Here is a 17,791-nt window from a genome sequence, read left to right as displayed (position 1 = left end):
AATGTTTGACAAGATAATGGCTCAACACTAGCAAAGTCAGGTAAGGAATCGCACTCTTCCTGCTCTCAGAACAATGTTTTTTCCATTATACCACTGTGATAGAATTTTTTCCTGATATGTTACGTAACTTTAAAAGGTGCCACTGACAAGACAGTACAGTGAATGGCACCCCCTTGGAGTGTACCATATGAACAGCGGTACACGGTTATCCTGATTGGGCCACTGCTCCAAAGAGTAATAGAGGTTTACTACTAAGTATTTGAACTTCCCAAAGGTAACATACACCCTGATTTGTTTACTGAGATTTATCATGCACCTTGCCTTCTATTCTTCTTACCCAGACCCATGAAATCAGCATTAGGAAAAGCAAGGCATTTACTGACATCTGCAAGACACCTCTCTAAAAAGCAACCAGAATGCTGGTTGGAGTCATGGACTGTTGTCGGGATGAACAAACTTGTCTCGGTGATTTTCTACAGTAAAGCAACCCAAGCAACCTTCAAATCAAAACTTAAATCATTTTAGTTGTAGAGAAATATATAAAAAAAAAAAATTAACATATGATAGAATTCGGCAATTTAATTTGTTTCCCTTAATTTAATTTTCACATGCCCAAAGTGCAGACTAAAGAGGTATTAAAATGCAGGGAACAACTTTATAGAATTAACCTTGCTCCCTGTAAGAGGTTATAAAGATGACATTGGTGAGCATTTCCCTGAACCACTGAATTTTAATGCAAGGTTGATGTGGGCATTTTGAGATGAAGTGTGTAAAGGGCTGAGTTCCTTGAGATTTCACTGTGTACATAGATCGCAAATGCATATCCTTGGTGTTTCCCTAAGGTCCTTATGTTATCTGTTTAGAAGGCAGTGCATTATTCAAGTGAAATGCGGAAATCATGTCCCCTCTGTGTAGTTAGCAAGTAAAATTGCTTCTGGAAACGTTGATTCTTCTTCAAAAGGTACAATGAATTGATGAAGAAATACTTTTTTTTGTTGTTTTTGTTTTTAACATCTTTATTGGAGTATAATTGCTTTACAATGGTGTGTTAGTTTCTGCTTTATAACAAAGTGAATCAGCTATACATATACTTTTAAATGTTAGGCTGAAACAAATAAATATGTTTAAGAAATATTAAGTTTGAAGAGAACCTAAGGAAACGAGTCTTTCCCCGACAACAGTTATAGATAAAATGATAAAGAATGTTACCTTTATTTTTCATTAGAAAAGTAACCCTTATTCCTTAAAGAAAAGGTTGAACATAGACATTTTTAATACCTCAAGAACCACCATCATATATATCCATAAAATATCTTTGAAGATTTAAGACATGAAAAAAATAGGGTATAAAAGTATAAATTCAGCATGGCCATATGTTAGCAGTGGTTACGTCTTGAAAGCTGGATTACAGATGGTTTGTTTTCCTAATACTTTTCTCTATGTTCCAAACTTTCCACAGTAAACATATTATACTGGACTTAAACAAAAAATGAGTTTTAGTACAAAATATAAACTAATAAATAAAAATGTGAGGGACAGATAGACATAAAAAGAAATGTCCTCAGTTGAATGTGTGGGGTTTACTTTAAAATGATCCACCATCCTCCCCCCAATAGTTGGGAGAAAGATGAACAAAAATGGCAAAATGTTGAAAATCATTCAAGATGAGTAATAGAAACACAGGGTTTATTACACTACTCTCTCTACTTTTATGTTCAAAAATGTCCAATAAAGCAGGGAAAAAGAAAAAAAAAACCACTATCATAAAACAATCAATGTTAATGTTTTGCTGTACTTCCTCCCATCTTTCTTCCTCATGTATAATTTTTGTTTGTTTTGCAAAGCATCAATCATCTCTTGTAACCATACTGTTTATCTTTACAGTTTGGTTCCAAAGCACAATACTTAAGCTGGAATCAGGCCATGTTTACACACACACACACACACACACACACACACCCCCAACACACACAACTTCACCTGCAATTCTCTCATCATCCAAAGGACAATTCCTGTTTGCCCTCATTGCCTTACTTGAGCCAGAATATGTATGTACTACCTTGAAGATGAAAGGTTCCAGAATAACGACCAGAGCTGATTAGTCTGGTCCAAACAGTTCCCAAAACAGATGACTGGGATTGAATCGAAAAGTGGAGAAAGGCAGAGTCGCCACTGCAGACTTTGAAATACATCATAAGCCTGTATGTTTCCAATGCTAATGCTTGGGCCTGAGCCTTCTTTTGAAGAAGTTATTACCCTCCAGGCAGATCACAGGGCTTCTTCAAGGTGGGAGACAGGATGAACTTTCCATCAGTGTGATGGGAGCTAAAGATAAACATCTTTGCACTACCATTAGTCTTGGATCCCAGGATTATAACTGGATTCAGTCACAAAAACCACTTTGCAGGGCACAAGCCTGTCTAGCATAGGGCATATCCCTATATCATTCATCCCTGTATCACCCATAGAAGCACACCATTCCCTTTTGACCTATAGCTTTAGAGCAGTGGAGAGCCCACAGGGTCATTCTGTACTTTTCTGCTTTTATTCAAAGTTTATCTCTGGAGTCATAATTGCTCTTCCCTGATCCCAGAGCATCACTCAGGGCCACCTCAGTCCAACTGGCTTAGGAGAAAGGAGTTAGGTCTTGATTCTTTCTCTTCAAAAACCTCCCTGGCACCTTAGGTAAATGAGCCCATTAATTCCAAGACAAATTTCAAGTCACATCAATCAATGCTTTCCTCAAGCAGACAAAATAGAATTTTACCCCACCAGGCATAGTCACTATATTCTACATATAAGGCAACATCTCCTGGCAGTTAAGAATATGGGCTCTGAAGCTTCAGTGCCTGGGTTCAAATCTCATCTTTGTCATTTACTTTCTTTATGACCTTGATCAAGATACTATAAATCTTCTGTGTCTAGACTTCCTCATCTGCATAATAGGGATACTATCAGGGTCTTCTTCACAGGGATCTTATGATAATTCAGAGTTAACACATTTAATGTACTTAGAAAAGCACCTAACATATAGTAAATGTAGAATATGTGCTAATCAGTATCCTGATTTTTTCACTTAATATTATGAATATTTTTCATGTTATTTTTAATAGTTGCCAATTTTCTATCAAATGAATAGGTTTATTCAACAATTCGCTTCTAATTGAACATTTAGTTTCTTTTCAGTTTTACTATTATAAACTATATTGATATAAATATTTTTATGCATGGATTTTCTCATGTTTCGTGTCAAATCTTTGAAGTTCCCAAAATGGAAATTACCACATCAAGGAATAAACATTTAAAATTGCCTGAAAAATTTTGCCAAAATATCTTACAGGACCAATCTGACTGTTTTCACTAACTTTGATGCCAATTTAGTCCCAGACTTCAAAAGATAAAATTTGAAGGAAAAAAAGACTGCGCCAGAATTTTTAAACCAAATTTTCAAACACAACCTTCAGACATTATTTCAGGTATTATTTGTCCTCATCTTTTGCTCTGATAGCAATGATACTATGCCAAACCAATATGTAGATGTCTCTTGTTTTCGACTTTTCTGGGACTTTAAACTTGATAAAAATGCAAAAGTGGTAGCTAACCTCAATACAAACTCTTTCAGTCTATATACCTATCTCTAAATATTGCTTACATTTACACTGTGTCCAAAGCCTTACAATGGAATCAGAGGAAATAAAGGGGTGACTCAGAGACAAATACTACAAATATCTAAAATAACCAGGAATACATAAAACTCAGGACAGAAGATGGAGAAAACTTAGAAAACCAAACACTGCCATCAAAATGTTGCTACAGAATAGTAGTAACACAGTGGTTACTGCAAGCTCTATGTTAGAATGCTTAGTGTGAATGTGAGGTCTATCACGAAGAATTTTTATTTTGAGTTACTCTTAAAATAGGTAAAAGCTCATGGAAGGCTGAATGTAAGTTTCTACCTGTGGAGATTATTTTGCATGGTACAGGTGTGACTGATTTTAAGTTGTTCCTGAATAACTTCCCCCCTTCTCATAAAGTTTTAGATGAGTATGTGGCCACCCAGCTAAACTACATTTCCCAGCAACCCTTGCATCTGGGTTTGTCCATATGCTAAAGTTCTGGCCATTGGAATATGAGAAGAAATTAAGTGTGCAATGCCTGGATATTGCCTTTAAAAGGAGTGGATGTGTATCCTCTACGCTTTGCTCCTTCCTATAGGTTGATAGATGGTGAGAAGTAAAGGATCTTCCTTGGTTACATAAAGTGAAAATGGTAGATGACTGTGCTGGACTGTTATATGAAAACAAAATAAAGTTACAGGCACTTTAATAGTAGGGTTTCTTAGTTAGAGCAACTTAACCTGTACCCTTCCTAATATAATATGACTCCAACCGAAGTCAAGTTGGTTTTGATTTGAATTTTTGAAAAGAATGACAATAAAATATTATCAGAAAAGCATATTCAATATTCGCTAATGACTTCTACATTGCTGAGTGATCTTACCCCAGCTGCTAGGAGTAGTGGGGGCCCACCATCTTCATCTGTCAGTTCAGTTAGTAGACATTTGGTCATGCTCAAAACGTCCATAAGACATTTGGTCCATGCCAAAGGTCCTTAATATTTGGTCCTGTCCAAAATCCAGTGGCATTAACCAAATATGCTCACAGATGTTTTGGACAGCACCAAATTTCAAAGACCTTTTGCCATAGACCAAATGTCTTATGGACCAAATATAGATGATTTGGACAGGACCAAATGTCCTACAAGGGTCAGTTCTTCATAGTTTGCCTCAGCTGTATAAAGCCACCTTACCCAGGATCTCACCCTAATAAATGGCCAGCACACCAAACCCATCTCATGGTCCAATTCCCAGGAAGTTCAACATGCAACAGTATGTAACAGGAGTGGTACAAAAAAATTAGGCAATAGAATGGATTTTTGTAGCTGGATTAGTCACTGTCTGCCTAGCAATTAGGGTCACATCATTGGTGACAGATATAACACAAATAGACGCTGGTAAAACAAAATGCCCCAATTGTTACAATTTTCACTGGTAGTGAATTGTAATGATGTGCTAGTGCAAGGGGAGGCAAGAGCTAACACACTGCATCAGGCATTTGAAAAATATGGGGAAATAGTAACTATAATGATAATGGAATTAAGTGGCTATTACTAAGCTCCATTGACGGAGCTAGAAAAAGACAATAAAAGCTAAGAGCAATTAACAGGCAATTGAAAGCCAAGTGTGAGAGCCAGAGAGCCTCTTTGGTGGTATACAAATAAGCTCTCACCTCCTGCAGCAAGCCAGAGAAAGTTAAGAACCAGACCTAGGATTTAATTGTCACTTGAGGGATTTGTAATTTCTCTCCCCAAAACTCTAGGTACTGCAGAATTAGAGGTCTTAGTAACTAAATAAGGCTAGGGGACCAAGCAAGAGTCCCTTTGAATTATAAACTATAGATGCTGCCTAAGCATTTGGGGCTCCTTATGTCCAGAGACCAGACATCAAAGAGTCACCACCTTGACAGGGTTACTGTTACGCAATGAGGGCAAGAAGGAGTATTTTTGGCACTCCAGTGATACACTTAGGTGCCACTTGATACTCTCTTGCTAAGTCTTTATGATAAATCAACAAGTGAAGTAACATTAATTTGAGAAGAGCATGGTGACCAGAAATGAGGTTCTGGGCCATGCTACCAGACAAGCCCTGAAATCACCAGAGATGCTAACTGTTGCTTAGGGAAATCTGGAATATATAGCAGAGGAGAAAGAAAATGAGCATTCACTGTGACCCCAAAACCAATCAGAATCATGGAGGATCTGCTCTCTGAAATAAAAGTAAAACAAAACAAACAACAAATGCAAATATATACATATATATACATGGGCACCGACCCACCCAACACACACACAGTCAAAAGTCCACATACTGGGGCTTCCCTGGTGGCGCAGTAGTTGAGAGTCTGCCTGCTAGTGCGGGGGACAGGAGTTCGAGCCCTGGTCTGGGAAGATCCCACATGCCGCGGAGCAACTGGGCCCGTGGGCCACAGCTACTGAGCCTGCGCGTCTGGAGCCTGTGCTCCGCAACAAGAGAGGCCACGATAGTGAGAGACCCGCGCACCACGATGAAGAGTGGCCCCCGCTCGCCACAACTAGAGAAAGCCCTCGCACAGAAACAAAGACCCAACACAGCCAAAAATAAATAAATAAATAAATAAAATTAAAAAAAAAAAAAAGTCCACGTATTGCTATCTCTGCCTCAAAAACAAAGGAATTGATAAAGGACACACACAAGGGCAGGAAGCTGAAACAGTATGGATAGAATCAAGACTCAAACCCTAGTTCCTTTGATTCCATGCACTGTGATCTCGAATCAAACACAAAATTTTCCCCATATTTAGTTAATTTAAAGATCTGTAAAATGAGAATATTGGTACTGTACTTATTGAAAAACTCTGCATATAAGTGGACTCATTCAGATCAAATCCATGTTGGAATCTGAGTGCAAAGAGTGGATTATAGTGGGCACAAAGATGCACCACTCAAGAAAGGACCTGTTGCCTCAGCCATTATGAAGGATGTCAGCCAACAGCCTGTGGTTGTCAGACCCTTAAGGAATTGCCTCAGCTGCGAAGAGTCACCTGGCTCAAGGTTATACCCTTCCCAGGGAAACACATATTTAATGACTAATTGTGGTAGGGCATTAAAAGTCCAACAATTTCAAGTTAACAAGGGACAACTATGATGAGCCATTTTACTTCTGTGGGATCAACCTAGGCTGTCACCAGATCACGGCAGCTCCATCTCTCCCTCTGCCCCATGCTGCTTTCTTCCTCTTCCTCCCACAGGTTTTCCTCCCACCAGCGTTCCCTAATAAACATGGCATATACTGCAACTGGTCTCAGAGTGGGCCTACCACAGAATCCATTCTTTTGGGACACACACTTTATTCCTCATACTCCTTGAAACACGTTACTCATGTAGATTATAAGACACCATAGGCGGATTTTTCATCTACTTGACTGACCACTATTTCTTACTCTCTTTTGCCATTTCTCTAACTTAGTATGCCCCAGGACTCCCTTTCTAGTCCTGTTCCCTTCTTTTCATTACCTGCACTCTTGCTAATATTACTAGTCTTGTTGCTGTAAATACCATGCAATCTGTTTTTAATAAAGCAGCCAAAGCAGTTATGTTAAAACACCAATCATGTTACTCCTCTCCCAAAAACCATTCCACAATTTCTCTTCTCAAAGAAAAGCCCCGTTTTGTTCTTGTTGTTGTTTGTTTTTTGGGTTTTGTTTGTTTTTTTGGTTTTTTGCTACAGTGGTCTGTAAGGGCCAATACCAGAGGTTCTCAACCCTGGATATATATGTTATATATATAGGTTATATATAGGTTACATATGTTATATATACCTGAGAAGCTGAAAATCCAGTGTACAAAAAAATAAGTACTTCACCTTTATGAACTAAAAATAACTTTATAAAACAGATATATCATCATATTACTAAATCAAGTACAAATAATGTTACCAAGCAATAACAGTTATGGATACAGATAAATAAAGCACACTTCTGAGTTAAAGTCAGGTTTGTACTGTCAATAGCTCTGCCCTACCTTTCCCCCAATTACATAGGTCGAACCCTTTTTTCTCCCACCCTTATAGTCCATTCATCACTAAAGCCTGTAGTGCTATTTTCAAAACATGTCCCTTATAGAAGTAATTGTTAATGTTCAATAAACATCCCCATTCCCCTTCACATTCCCAGTCCCACTGCTGTTAGGTTGAAACCATGGAATTAATGCAAGCCAAATAAGTTTGAATGGCAATAATGAGTATCACTTCCAGTCTAAGATAATTAGGAGCTGGTGTGCCTCCTTCATCTCTCTCTTCCTCTGCTGTGGTGACCTTGAAGGCCACATGTTCCAGATAGTAGCTAGAAGATGGAAGGTATGTGGATTCTTGAGTCACTGTTTAGAGGAGAGTTGCTTTGGAGATCTGCCCAAACTGCGTGAGACAGTGAAATGATTTTGGGATCTGTTAATTACTCTAAAAATTAACAAGATTGGTACCAGGAATGGGCAGGAGCTTCTTTAATGAAGACAAAAAGCAAAACATGTGGCATCTGCTTATGAGTCAAGTGTTAGGACAGCCAGGGAAGTGAAAGTGGAAGTTGAAAAGATATTCATCTCTCTTACCAGTAGCAAAACATGTGATCATGCTACTACCTACAGTAACTATGATCACATCATTAATGAGCTAGAAACTCTAGGAGAAGAAACGGAAAAATAGAAAATGAGTGGTGTTAGTCGCTTATTCTAGGCTCTAAAAATGTCACCTCATCACAGAGGACTTTGCTTTCGTCACTCCCCACAAGTTAACCCTTCATTACTCTCTGTACCAGTTCATATTATTCACCATAATCCTAAATTAATATGTTGTTTACTCATCAAGGATCAGTCTCTCTAGAATAAAATCTCCATGAAAAAGAGACTTAAGAGTCCCATGTTTACCACTTTATCATCAGAATCTTAACAGTGTCTGCCACACAGTAACAATAATAAATGTTAAACAAACGAAGAAAATAAAGAATGAATGCACTCTATATGTTTGAGATGAAGACTCATTAATTAATACGCATTGGTACCTGTCTGCTTCTCTTTCTCTCTTTCTCATTCTCCTTCACCTTCTTGTTCTCTCTACACAGCTTCTCTTCTCTTTTTTTTTCCCCATGCATTTGCTTTATTCTTTTCTCCCTAAAACTAGTTTCCCTGCTTCCAAGGTCACATAGCAGCCCCACAGCTTCCAAATTAATGTTAGTTCTCTCACTACACAGTAATGCCAAATTATCTTGAGAAATAATCTGATTGAGCTAGTTTAGGTCATTTATGACCAATGGACACTGGTGGACACTGGTGGGGGAGAAGGGAGGAGGTATATACACAGTTGTCAATGTCCTAAGCAGAAATCTGGAAAGGTGATTACTACAAATGCTCTTGACAACAGACTAATAGAGAGGAAGCTGCTGAATAAATTTTCAAATAACTCCTTTATCAGGTGGGGTCTCAGGATACCAAAAATTTTAAAAAAGTAATGAAAAAGTCCTAAAATTTGCATTCTAAAAAGGAAATAGATAGCTGAGTGATATTATTGACCATTTTGAAGAACAAGGAAATAATTAAAATTTTAATCAAATTGTACATAAAGCAATATTCCAAAATCTTTGGAGTTACTTGTTCACAATTACTGTTCACAATTACATATTTGAAGCAAAACTCTCTTTACTGGGAGCATCTTTAATGACAATGTGACCAAAAAAATAATGAAGATTAAAAATAGAATCACATGTAATTTTTCTCCTATACTTGTTTTATTCCCTCTGTCTTTCATTTAGGAATAGAAAAATTAAGTAGCTCAAGCAACCAATTTGTAAGCAGATGATAAAGAATGTTTGCAACAGTTTACTCTGGCACTTCACTGGAAAAGTCACAGATGAGACTAAAAGATTCTGACAGTAAATATCCTGTTTATGAGTATGATTTATCCATAGATATAGCTACTGATTTAAAATAAACTTATAAATCGTACTTTATGAACTATGCTTTAAATATTACTCCAGTTATGTAGTCTAGTCTAATCAAGCCTGTTGGCATTCTGATTTGGGAAAATAATTTTAATATATCATTTTATTATTATTTGATAATTATTTAACGTTCAAGTGGTATTTACAGTTGCATAACATACACGTTTATATTATATAATACATATAATATGTACACACATAAATGCACACAAATGTGGGTTGAAAACATTAAATTGAAATTATATCTAAAACTATGTCATAAATGGGTATCCTACCTTTTGACTCTTCTCCTCAAATTCTTCAGATACCCATTATCCTTTGCTGCCCAGAGCTGTCAAATTGTACTCCAATACTAAGATCTCTTTGTTTTACTCCATAAAATGTCTCTTCTGTTTCTCTTCCCATATCAATCAGAAGATATATCCCAGAATGTAAAATAGATGATTATCTTATTACTTGACACCGTAAAAAAGTTTTAACACTCTCATATTCATTCAAGAAGTATACACACACACATTTAAGTGTTCACACACACACAATAAGCTGACAATATGGTAAGTACTGAAGAAACCATGGTGAACAAGCCAATTTCCTTCCCTCAAATTGCTTAGAGTCTAATAAATAAAAAATTATTATGCCCTTACTATATGCCAACAGGTGATGATCAAAGTATAGTAGCTCATTTTACTCCTTAAACCCTTTGACCTAGAGTTAATCCTATTTTAAAGATGTGATAGGGACTTCTCTGGTGGCCCAGTGGCTAAGGCTCTGTGCTCCTAATGCAGGGGGCCCAGGTTCGATCCCTGATCAGGGAACTAGATCCTTCATGCCACAACTAAGAGTTCACATGCCGCAACTAAAGTTCCCTCATGCTGCAACTAAAGATCCCATATGCTGCAACTAAGACCTGGCACAGCCAAATAAATAAATAAATATTTTTTTCAAAAAAAGATGTGATAAATTATTTAACAAGTCCAAGTTTAGATAGTATCATTTTTTAAGTGTCTGGATATCTAATCCTCAGATGCTAATATTAGTAATCAAGGTAGGGTTTGAAGTACTAGTTGATGGAATTTGAATAAGAACCTAAGAGCCCCACAATTCCTTTCCACCAAACACCCTCTTCTTCTATATAATTGCTAAGGCAGATAAATACATATTTCACTAATAAATGGGAACCCAAAACATCACTTTAGTATTAGGTGGGCTAACAGTGATACCCAAATGTGAGACTTTCTTGTAACCTAGATCAAACTCACAGCTTACACCCAAGCCCTACACAGCCTTCTCTATGTCAAAGAACGGAACCCAGCGATGATGATTCCCTAAGGCTTGGGGAATGCTCTGAGAGGAAGCACAGAGATACAGGATGGGTAACTGGCCCTCCCCTGTAGTGTGGGCCTTGGTCTCACACAGGTCCTGGAGATAAGGAGGAGAAAGTAGGAAAAAGAGCTGCAGTAGAAAAAAGACCCTAATTACTAATAACAATGGTCCAACCACTGATCCAGAGTCTGAGGAATTAGATTTCTCTCTCTAGGGAAACAGAAAAAAAAAAAATGTTTTGGAGAGAAGGGCACTTCTTCTCCCATGAAATTAGTAAATGTTGAAACCAGAATATGATCTGGGTATGTTCACTCCAAGATTCCAAGTTTATTATTTTAACTGCTCTATTTTTTTAAAAAAAGAATGTGTTACCCTTGTTTTTTGTTTGTTTGTTTTTGTTTTTTGGCCACACTGTGTGGCATGCAGGATCTTATTTTCCTGACCAGGGATCGAACCTGAGCCCCCTGCAGTGGAATCAAGGAGTCCTAACCACTGGCCCACCAGGGAATTCCCTATCCTTGTATTTTTAAAAGGGCTTTATTTACAAAAATGAACCTCTAAATAATGGAATACTCAAAGGATTCATTTTAAAGCATAAATGATTCCTCTCGGGACTTCCCTGGTGGTCCAGTGGCTAAGACTCCACGATCCCAATGCAGGGGGCCCAGGTTCGATCGCTGGTCAGGGAACTAGATCCCACAGGCATGTCGCAACTAAGAGATCACATGCTGCAATTAAAGATCCCACGTGCCGCAACTAAGACCCGGTGCAGCTAGATAAATAAATAAACATTTTAAAAAAATGATTCCTCTGCTTCTCTTTCTAGCAAATTGCCTCTTCCCACTATACCTATTCACTCCACTCATTCCTCACATGTGAATTCTTACCAAAGTGGTTTTCTCAGGTCTTATCAACCATTATTAACCCTCCAATTTGAGGAACAATCTAAAACTTTACATTAATGATATCTGATGAAAACAGAGAGATCAAAATGATTATCATGATTAAATATCAAGCAAAGCAATGGCCATTTTAGAAGAAAAATTATTTAACCTTCCAAGAAATATATTTTTCTTTATTTTTTAAACTTTAAAACTGTAACATTAATGAAAGGATAAAATTGTCTAGTTCATCAAATATTATCATTTGAGTAATATGGAACATATAGCCCATGAAAGTCCACTATTACTGTTAAGTAAGCTCCGTTGTGCTTTTTTTTTTTTTTAATTTTTAAATACTCATTTCTTTCTCCCACCACTAGATTTCAGGGTAGTATTCTCTTCAATGTCTCTGTGCCCTTGAAATTTGTTTTCCCTATTTCTGGAATTATTTTCCTTTCTCTCTAATTTGTAAACTATGACTTGTCAATCTTTAACACTCAGATAATACGATGAGGGCATTGGCACTCCACCTAATAGATTTATGTGCCTACAAAATTGTACACTTCCTGATTTCAGAACTTGCAACAATACTTTCTGTCCCGTGACACTGTGACATCCTTGAAACAAGAGACTATATTCTATGCAACTCTGAAATCTTCTTCCCCCAAAGCCCATCACTGTTCCTGTCTAAGGAATGAATGAACAATTTTTGGAAGGGAGTGAGTACAGAAATTCACAGCTCTAAACTCTCAGAAAATTATTCCTCTCCCCTCACCCCTACATCTATTGATACCCATATGTATACAACAAGCAAGCTCTGACTTGGTATTTTAACCTTTATATAGTTCTGGGAAGTCTATGTCTTTTAGGATGCTACAGCATAAAAAGAATGATTTGTGATGACTGATTCTGATCCATGTCAAGTAGGACAATAAAATATATAAAACTCTTCACATTTTTAGAGTCTAGCTCCTACATGATTTACTGGACGAGAGATATGGTATCTTACCAGAAAATTAAATTGACTAGCCAGCTCTTTGCCTATTTAATAACTCTACTCTCATAAGGAAATATTTTGATTCAGCCATTCAACTTCATAACACAAATCTACTTGTAAAAAAGAAATAAATTACTGGCAAAGAATTTTAAACTTGATAACTTAGGAATATGAAAGAAAAACTCTTCTTAGTTACTGGAGTTGACTGGAAAATAGACATAACAAAGTATTCAGATGGGCTGCTGACTTAAACTATCTAAATCATTTTAGATTTAGAATCATTTTTATACAATTCTTAAAAGGTCTGTTTCATTCCACAAAGATTTTTGACCATTTACTAAGCACCAGTCACCCCTCCGCTAGGTAAGGAAGAAAGCCAAACACAGCATCATTTGCATGAGCTGTTATTAGAAAATGCCTGGCAGAAGGATTTTAAGGAGTATCTAACTTGTGTTATAGGGCATTAGCATGAGGAGGCTGGCCAAAATGCAGCCATTTTCAGGAACAATGGATGAAAGATGGTTCTGGGAAAAAGGAGGAATTTTTCCTGTAAATTACCATTCATTGATTGGACAATGTGGATCTTATCAAGAGGGATGCAGAGGAACAGTAAGGAGATAAAGTCTTGTGCAAGAGGGAGTGGGGGAAACAAAGGCAAGGGACAAGGACATGCATTTTCAAATGCACAGTGACAAGGGGATGAGGTACCACTGAAGACATATATTATCACCAGCAATGCCAAAACAGACCACTCATTTGAAAAAAACACAAAGTACACAGATGCCCCACCTCCAATTCTCATGCATAAATAATAAAAGTATAAGGCATAGTTATAAGTTGTGTTTATCATGTGGGAGTTATCAGAGATTTTCTTTTTTCTTATATCTTACAATACCCAGAGGAAAAGCTTCACTCTATTCTGACATCCAGAAAGATGTTGTGCTTCTTCTAATAAACTATTTTGCGTTTATTATATGAAAAGAAATGTATTATATGAAAATGAAACATGTAATTGATCAGCATTCCCTCTTCATATTGATTACTAGAAAACTCAGGACCTACTTTATAATCCTCCTAATGCAAATGTTCATGCCTTATAGAGTGTAATTTTGTTTTAGATACCATCCCTGTATTTATCATATTTTTCTTGCTTTGCCTGGATATCTTGAGTACAATTTAAAATATGTCATATATATTTCTTTAAATGACCTTAAATCATTCTTAGAAATTTGAGGAATGAATGAATGTACAGACAAATGAATAAGTGAATTAATGAGTAAATGAATGAATAATAAATAAAACCTATCCTTCCAGAAAATTTTTACAAGTAATGGGCAAATGCAAGTTCAATATAACACTACATTAAGTTGAACACTAAAAACAAAATTGGTTATTATTTAAAATTTGATGTTGGGCATTCTCCCAGCTCACATTTTCCACACCAGAAAGTTAGAGTTTGACTGGCTTTAATTCCTGTCTCTACACTCATTTCATATCCAAACAAGCTGTTTTATTCTATAAATATTTATAAAGCTCTCTCCTGACATGCATTCAAAGTTGTTCTGTCAAAGAGAAAAGGTTAGCGAAGCTCAATTAGACCAAATGGAATGAGTGAGAGAACAGAACTGTCTTTGGCATTTTTTGAACGTTAATACTGAGTTAGTCGATTCTGTGTCCTTGGACAAGGAATTTTGTAGCTCTGGGCTGGAACTGACAAATGTGTCAGTAACACCTGCCCACACCAATCTCTATATGGAAATGGGTAATAAGCCATCACATCAGGGTTACACATGATAGTGTAAAGAAATAAATATATTTTCAGGTAAGCATTTTCCAGCTATTTCATGTCCTTAAAAAAGTGACTGCACTGTTGCTTTGAGAGTGATAAACAGATGGCTCAGAGGAATGTACCATTTAATACAGAAATATTTGCAGAAGAGACAACTAAGCAAAATATTTAGGGAATCTTCTGGAAAAAAGGAGGTGTTACTCTCAAGTCACTGAAACTCTATTTTCTCATCTTCTAATTGTGCCTCTTAAGTAAAAGCTAAAATGTGCATTAATTCCCAGCTTGGTCACCAGAGAATTCTCATTTAAACACTGGATACAAACAGTCGAAATTGAGATTCAAACTGAGCAAATGTTCAGTTTAGTAAGACAAGCACATGTTATAGCTGTAGATTTGGGAAGAACCATGCGGATCTAAAATGCAATGCCTATATCTCTGTGGGATAAAGCAAGAACAAATACAGATCTTTTTTGTTACATGACTGATTTGTGCAATTGGATAGAGAAGAATTCTACTGGTTACTAAGGAGGTATATAGAAACATGAAGGAATCTCTGGTAAGAATGAAATCAAAAGAGTGAAATGGATTAAATATCAGCAGTTTTACTTCTTTTCTCAACTATGTGTTACCAACAGAGGTTACCACATAAATGCATTTTTAAGTCATTAGTCAATGTTGGACATTTTCTCACCACATCAAAAATGCATACGTTCTGGGGGCTTCCCTGGTGGCGCAGTGGTTGAGAGTCTGCCTGCCAATGCAGGGGACACGGGTTCGAGCCCTGGTCTGGGAGGATCCCACATGCCGCGGAGCAGCTGGGCCCGTGAGCCACAATTACTGAGCCTGCGCTTCTGGAGCCTGTGCTCCACAACGGGAGGGGCCGCGATGGTGGGAGGCCTGCGCACCGCGATGAGGAGTGGCCCCCGCTTGCCGCAACTGGAGAGGGCCCTCGCACAGGAGCGGAGACCCAACACAGCCATAAATAAATAAATAAATAAATTAAATTAAAAAAAAAATTATACATTATAAAAAAAAATGCATACGTTCTGGTACTTAACTTTACCACTAACTTGCTATTTTGAGTTTAGGCAAGGTTCTTTGTGAGACACTACTTTCATCAATAAAAATGAAACTAATATAGTTCCTCCCTATCTCCCAAGATCATTGTAAGGTTAAAATGAGATAGTAGGTAAATGTAAAGTTTGGCATTTAAGTTCAAAAAGTTAATTGCTCAAAATAAATCAACTGCCCAAATATAGGATAGAAGAAATGTTAAAATAAGATTACAATCGCCTACGAATGGACATTTCAATTAACTGGTTGCTAAAAAGCTAATGAAATCCAAGACTACAAAACAGAACTATCGTCTAGCTCAAGGGACAGACAGGGTACCACACGCTGTACTGGTCACAACAAGTAGACATTGCTCAGAACATTGAGAGCCTAAGTAGGATTAAGTGAAGTGTTTGGAATCTGTCATAAGAACAAACTTTCAAACAATCAGGGATGACTACCCAGGACAAGTAAGGTTTCAGAAGTGTTGTCAGTAGAACACTACATGGAAAAAAGAAATCTGAGTTGAAATATGCCTAGCAATTAGAGCTGTCCATAAGTGAAAAGACAAAGCTGCAGTGTAATGAACTTTCTGTCACTAGAAGGGTTCAAGCATAGGCTAGGTAATCAATCAACTGTTAGTGTGCTATACAGAAGATAGTACTAGATATGCTCCAAAGTCTCTTCCAACTAATTATTTTAAAATTGTGAATATAACCAGTGCTCTTTCCTACTGCATGAAATTATTTTCAGTTCAGCATTTGAGAGCTACCAGAAAAGAAAAATAGAGTTATTGCCAGGACATCGGCACATTCAGAAGAGATTGAAAATGCTATGCTTCTGTATGCAGGGCTGGGATTGTGATTTGGACGCATTAAAAGTTAGAAATAGAATGTCAAAAGTGTTGTCCTGCTGGAATTGTGTACTTATTAAGAAGATGGATGGAAGTTTTGAATCAGAAGATCAAAAGGACTTTGCACTTTTCCATACATGTGACGAGTGGCAAAGGAGAAGGGGCAGGAGGAGGACTGGAGGTGTGTGCCAGGAGTTCAGAGACAAGCCACCTGCAGCAGTTTGGGGAGGTGAGCCAGGTTACCAATGTTTATCGCAGCTCTATTATGAGATGGAACTCTCCCTAGACCCAGTGACAGCAGCCTCTCACCTTGGGAGTAAAGAGCTATACCAGGTTCCACCATTAACAACAGACCTCTCCACTGCCCACAACATGCCCCTTCCACAGTGTCCCTCCTTTGGAACCAGGGAGTGGCATCTGGCACTTCCCTGTTTTTAATGACCCTGGTCCTAGGGGGGGGCAGAAAGAGAAATATTCCAACAGAAGATAATGCAAAAAATATGCAAAATTTTCATTTTTTTCATGGCTAAGTCGGAAAGGTTACTCAAAGGAAAATATCCAAGGATGCGTTTTTCTGGTAGTGTGAAGACTGGCTCCCTTGTTCATGAGAGAAAATGTAAGCAGTATTTAGATAAGCAACAGTCTCTACAGCATTTTGTGTGAACTCTCTAAGTTGTGTTGTTTATTGTTTTTACTTTTACACTGGCTTTCCCAACTATATTTTTAAGACCCATGGGGCAGTATCACTATCACATGCCTCCATATATTATTAGCACTGTATATGGCGATTTGCAAACAGCATATGCTTAATAAATGTATGTTTTCTGACAATAAAAGAAAATAGTGAATATAATAGTAATTTTAAAATTAACAATATTATGCAAAGGAGAGACATCGTCATTTGTAGGAATAGGTTCCTCCAATGAAATATCATTGAGTAATATGCTAATATGCCACTACTCTGAAGATGATGGGTCTAAGTGGTAAAAGGAGAGGGGGAATAAAACCAATTAGTTCTTATTCACCATTTTCACAGTGAATGCTTATGACTTAGATGCTGCTGTCAAATGCATGATTAAAAACATACTTTTCAACGTGAATATGCAAGTTACCTATCATTTCTATTAGTGGAGGCATGAGTTGCTTTTGTTTTGAAAATAAACGTCAAAGAACTTTCTGCTCAGAAATAACTTGAAAGGAGAAAAACTGATTTTATTTAGAGTTAATACTAGGAAAACAATATTGAGACATATGATCAAAATGAAAACTGTTTCATGAAATAAGTTATGACTCAATATTTAGTGACTTGAG

General features: G+C 37.2%; 1 non-coding gene across 1 annotated transcript; it reads left to right on the top strand.

Annotated features, from left to right (window-relative positions):
* The first annotated feature begins 10,326 nt into the window (after window positions 1-10,326).
* On the top strand, window positions 10,327-10,399 carry TRNAR-CCU. Its single transcript has one exon. It is a non-coding gene; the product is annotated as a tRNA-Arg (tRNA).
* The last annotated feature ends 7,392 nt before the right edge of the window (window positions 10,400-17,791 follow it).

Source organism: Balaenoptera musculus, chromosome 3 (assembly GCF_009873245.2).
Source record: "Balaenoptera musculus isolate JJ_BM4_2016_0621 chromosome 3, mBalMus1.pri.v3, whole genome shotgun sequence".
Classification (NCBI taxonomy): Eukaryota; Metazoa; Chordata; class Mammalia; order Artiodactyla; family Balaenopteridae; genus Balaenoptera; species Balaenoptera musculus.
Note: the sequence above shows the minus strand (reverse complement) of the source record. Positions and strands in the feature narration are given on the sequence as shown.